Here is a 5,516-nt window from a genome sequence, read left to right as displayed (position 1 = left end):
AAAATTATTTAAGAAAAAAAGAATATATTAAAAACAAATTAAAAAAAAAACGAAATTTATTTAAAATACTAAAGCTTACTTACTAAAAAAATATATATATTTTTTTTTATCTTTTAATTTAGTATTGCATAAATTTCCTTAGTTAAGTTAATTATAGGTTGTTGAATTTCCTTATTTAATTATAGATTGTTAAATTTACTAATAAAAAAAATTAAAAAATATATAAAAAAAAATTATATTTAAAAAAAAAAAATTATATATAAAAAATGGTATCAGAGCCATGTTTATATTGCATGAATAACCTTATTTAATTCGCGTGTAATACGAGTAATTCTACTTACCAGAATAGAGTTTGGAATTGGTACGTTGGTTTTGGTTGCTGGATTTCAGAAAAGTTATATTTATAATATACACCGAAATGATCCTGCCTCCCGGCTGCCTCTCTCTGTATGTTCTCTATTTGATAGTCAAAGTATTACACAAAAATTAAATAAATAATTTATGCAATATAATCAATTCAATTTAAGATAGAATTTCCCTAATATATGACCCGAAGTTCAAATTTCACTTTCGTTCCACCTTTAGAAGAGCCCGAACGCACGTTTCATCAACTAATCCGAGAAAACCAAACAATGACCGATCTAGCCCTCCTTTCATTAGAGGAATATACAAGCCGTACTAGAGACGGAGATGATCATGGAGTCATTCGTCCAGCGATACCAGCCCAAACAAATTTCGAATTAAAAGGACAATTTCTTCACCTTCTACGAGAAACTCCTTTTGCCGGAAGAGAAGATGAAGATGCGAACCAACATGTCGAAGCTGTACTCGAAATAGCTGACTACTTCAACATTGTTGGAGTAAGCAAAGATGCAGTCATGCTTAGAGTGTTTCCAATAACACTACAAGGAGCTGCAAAACGTTGGATAAAATCTGAACCTACGATTACCACATGGGAAGGTTTAAGATCAAAATTTACAAAACAATTTAGCCCACCATGCAAAATTGCGAAGATGAAAATGAAAATTCAAAATTTTCAGCAGCTTGAAGATGAGACACTGTATGATGCTTGGGACAGTTATAAAGAAATGCTGCAAAATTGTCCACAACATGATCTAAATCCACATCAGGTCGTGCAGACTTTCTATAACGGGATCGATGTTTGTACCCGTCAGTTAGTTGACTCTCAAGGACTCATTCCTAAGAAAAATCCAGCTGACGGGAAAGCAATAATCGAGGAACTCGCCCAACACTCACATCAGTGGCATTCTTCACGAGATTCATCTTTCCGAAAAAGATCAACAGGAGAGAGCTCAGATGGCTTGGCAGCATTAAATGCAAAATTGGATGCATTAGGAAGAGACATGAAAAAGGTCAATCAGACAATTCATGCTATCCAAGTCGGCTGTGACAACTGTAGTGGACCACATCTTGAAAAAGATTGTCCATTAGATCAAGATGGGAATCAAAAGGTTGATGTATGCTACTCATCTGGAGATAGATACGATGAAAGGAAGCCTCGGAACAACTGGAAACCATTCGATGAATACAAGAAGGAAATGCAGATGCAAGGGAAATGGAGACAAAGCGGTCAAGGTTTCTACCAAAAAAACCCACCATTGGAGCAAATTGTGCAAGAAAAGAAGCCAACTTTCGAAGAAATGATGGCCAGATTTGCAGAAGCATCTGATAAAAGACATCGAGATACAGAAGAGTTGGTGAAAAGAATCAGATCAACAACTGAAACTGCTCTAAGAAATCAGCAAGCTTCGATGTTGAACATCGAAAACCAAGTCGGGCAAATTTCGAGAGTACTACAAGAGCGATTTCCTGGAACATTACCAAGTAACACTGAGACAAATCCGACTGCTCATGTCAAAGCAATAACAACTCGAACTGGAAAAAATCTTGAGCCGTTAGTTCCAGTTCATATTAACGAACCTTCTACTATTTCACAATCCCAAGAGAAGGAAAAAGAACCAGTTCCGGTTGAGACAATTACATCCACTCCAGTTGTCAAACCATATAGGCCACCAATTCCTTTCCCTCAACGCTTGAGGAAGGAAAAAGAGGAGGAGGACTATCGCAAATTCATCGATCATATCAAATCCTTGCATATCAACATCCCATTCATTGAAGCTATGGCTCAAATGCCCAAATATGCAAAATTTCTGAAAGATTTGCTTGTTAACCGAAAGAAAATGGAGGAAGCTTCAAGTGTAGTATTAAACGAACAATGTTCAGCAGCCATGTTGAACAAACTTCCTCAGAAAATGAGAGATCCAGGAAGTCTGACTTTACCGTGCCAATTTGGTAATTTGGGTCTCAGCCATGCTCTGGCTGATTCAGGAGCAAGTATAAATCTTATGCCATATTCGTTTTACAAGAAACTTGATTTACCTGAACCAAAACCAATTCGAATGGCAATCCATCTGGCAAACAAATCAGTGACGTATCCAAAAGGGATAGTGGAGGACTTACTGGTGAAAGTTGACAAGTTCGTATTTCCTGCAGATTTTGTAGTGCTTGATATGGAAGAAGACAATGAAGTTCCTATTATTTTGGGAAGACCATTCTTAAGCACTGCAAGAGCATTAGTTGACATTCATGGATCAAAGTTGACACTAAGAGTCGGAACTGATGCTATCACCTTCGGTCTTGATAGAGCAATGAAGCACTCCAAGGTGAGTGATGATGAAGTTTTCTTTGCTGATGTTTTTGATAACTTATTGGAAAATGAGATATTGGAAGTAAAAGATAAAGACATTGAAAGCATGATGCAACTTGGAGAAGATACGTTTGATGCTGAAAAAGATCTGGAAGAACTGGAAAAGCTGCTGGAGGAGATTAATCAAAAAGAAGACTACACGGATAGTAAATCAGAAAAAGAGGAAGCACACCACAAAGAAACACCTTTTGACTCCGATGTCAAAAGTGAGTTGAAAGTTTTACCTGATCATTTGGAGTACGCATACCTAGGAAATAATGAGCAATTCCCTGTGATCATCGCTGCAAATCTCTCACCGCATGAAAAAGAGAGGTTGATTGAAGTTTTGAAAAAGAGAAAGCAAGCTATAGCATGGAATATTTCTGATATCAAAGGAATAAATCCATCCTATTGTTCTCACAAAATTTTGATGGAAGAAGGATCAAAACCAGCAGTCCAACCACAAAGGCGATTGAACCCGAAAATGCAAGAAGTTGTGAGAAAAGAGATCGTAAAACTCTTAGATTCGGGAATGATCTACCCTATTTCAGACAGTCCATGGGTAAGCCCCATTCACATTGTCCCAAAGAAGGGAGGAATAACCATCATAATCAATGAAAAGAATGAGCTGATACCAACAAGAACAGTTACAGGGTGGCGAGTGTGCATCGATTATCGAAAGTTAAATGATGCATCCCGCAAAGACCATTTCCCCCTTCCTTTTATCGATCAGATGCTAGAACGTCTTTCTGGAAATGCTTACTATTGTTTCCTAGATGGTTTCTCAGGATACTTTCAAATTCCTATCGTTCCTGAAGATCAAGAAAAGACAACATTCACTTGCCCATACGGAACTTTTGCATACAGACGAATGCCATTCGGACTTTGCAATGCTCCTGCAACCTTCCAAAGATGCATGACAGCCATTTTCCACGACATGGTGGAAAACTTCATGGAAGTGTTTATGGATGATTTTTCAGTGTTTGGAGATTCCTTTGATGCATGTTTAGCTAATCTAGACAAAATGCTTGCTAGATGCGAAGAATCAAATCTGGTTTTGAACTGGGAGAAATGTCATTTCATGGTGCAAGAAGGCATTGTACTAGGGCATAAAATCTCCAAGGAGGGGATTGAGGTGGACAAAGCGAAAATAGAGACAATATCAAAATTGCCACCTCCAACCAACGTCAAAGGGGTCAGAAGTTTTCTAGGTCATGCAGGATTTTACAGAAGGTTCATAAAAGATTTTTCAAAAATCACGCGTCCTTTGACTCAACTTCTGTTAAAGGAAGCAAAGTTTAATTTTTCTTCAGATTGTTTAAATGCTTTCAACAATTTAAAAGAAAAATTAACAACAGCCCCGATAATGGTCGCTCCAAATTGGAATTTGCCATTTGAATTAATGTGTGATGCTAGTGATTTTGCAGTGGGAGCAGTTATGGGACAAAGAATTGAGAAACATTTTCAGCCAATCTACTATGCCAGCAAGACGTTAAACCCCGCTCAAGCAAATTACACCACAACTGAAAAAGAATTGCTTGCTGTGGTTTATGCTTTTGAGAAATTTCGCTCTTACTTGATCTTGTCAAAAACTATTGTCTTTACTGATCATGCTGCCTTGAAGTATTTATTCAGGAAAGAAGACTCTAAGCAACGATTAATTCGTTGGATCATGTTACTCCAAGAATTTGACATCGAGATTAAAGACAAGAAAGGCATGGAAAATGTGGCTGCTGATCATTTGTCCAGATTAGAGAATCCCAACATCGAAGAACTCAAGGAGTCTGAAATAAATGACAAATTTCCAGATGAATCCTTGATGATGATAGGTGAAGAGGTACCTTGGTATGCAGACATTGTAAACTACTTGGCTGCAGGATTTCTTTTTAAAGGAATGACACATCAACAGAAGAAGAAATTTTTTTCGGACCTCAGGCACTATTATTGGGATGACCCTTACTTATTCCGAAGTTGCGCGGATAATGTAGTAAGGAGATGCGTATTCGGAAAAGAAAGTCGTGAGATCATGAAAGGATGTCACGCTGGACCGACTGGGGGGCATCATGGTGCTAATTACACAGCAAGAAAAATCTTTGATGCTGGATTTTACTGGCCTACGATTTTCAAAGATGCTCACATCTTCGTGAAAGAATGTGATGCATGTCAAAGGGCCGGTAACATCTATTCCCGAAATGAGATGCCCCAAAACAGCATCCAAGTATGTGAAATTTTTGACGTTTGGGGAATCGATTTAATGGGACCATTTCCTTCCTCACGAGGAAACAAATATATTTTGGTAGCTGTTGACTACGTATCAAAGTGGGCTGAAGCGAAAGCTTTACCCACTAACGATGCTCGTGTAGTAGTCAAGTTTTTAAAGAATCTGTTTTCACGTTTTGGTTTCCCTAAAGCTCTGATCAGTGACAGGGGTACACACTTCTGCAATACCCAACTGGAAAAGGTTTTGCAAAAATATGGTGTTCACCATAGAATCGCAACGGCCTATCATCCACAAACCAGTGGGCAAACTGAAGTCACAAATCGAGCTTTAAAAAGAATTCTGGAACGATCAGTGGGAAGTAACAAGAAGGAATGGGCAGATAAACTTAATGATGCGCTGTGGGCATTTCGAACTGCATACAAAACACCTATTGGTAGTACACCATATAGGATGGTCTTTGGAAAAGCATGTCATTTGCCAGTCGAAATCGAACATAAAGCATTTTGGGCATTGAAATCATGCAACTTTGATCCTGTGGAAATTAAAACTAACCGTCTTATGCAGATGAATGCTCTGGAAGAATTAAGG

Source organism: Lactuca virosa, chromosome 3 (genome assembly GCF_052849685.1).
Source record: "Lactuca virosa cultivar CGN04683 chromosome 3, Lactuca_virosa_CGN04683_v6, whole genome shotgun sequence".
Taxonomy (NCBI): domain Eukaryota; kingdom Viridiplantae; phylum Streptophyta; class Magnoliopsida; order Asterales; family Asteraceae; genus Lactuca; species Lactuca virosa.
This window is presented reverse-complemented; position numbering follows the sequence as displayed.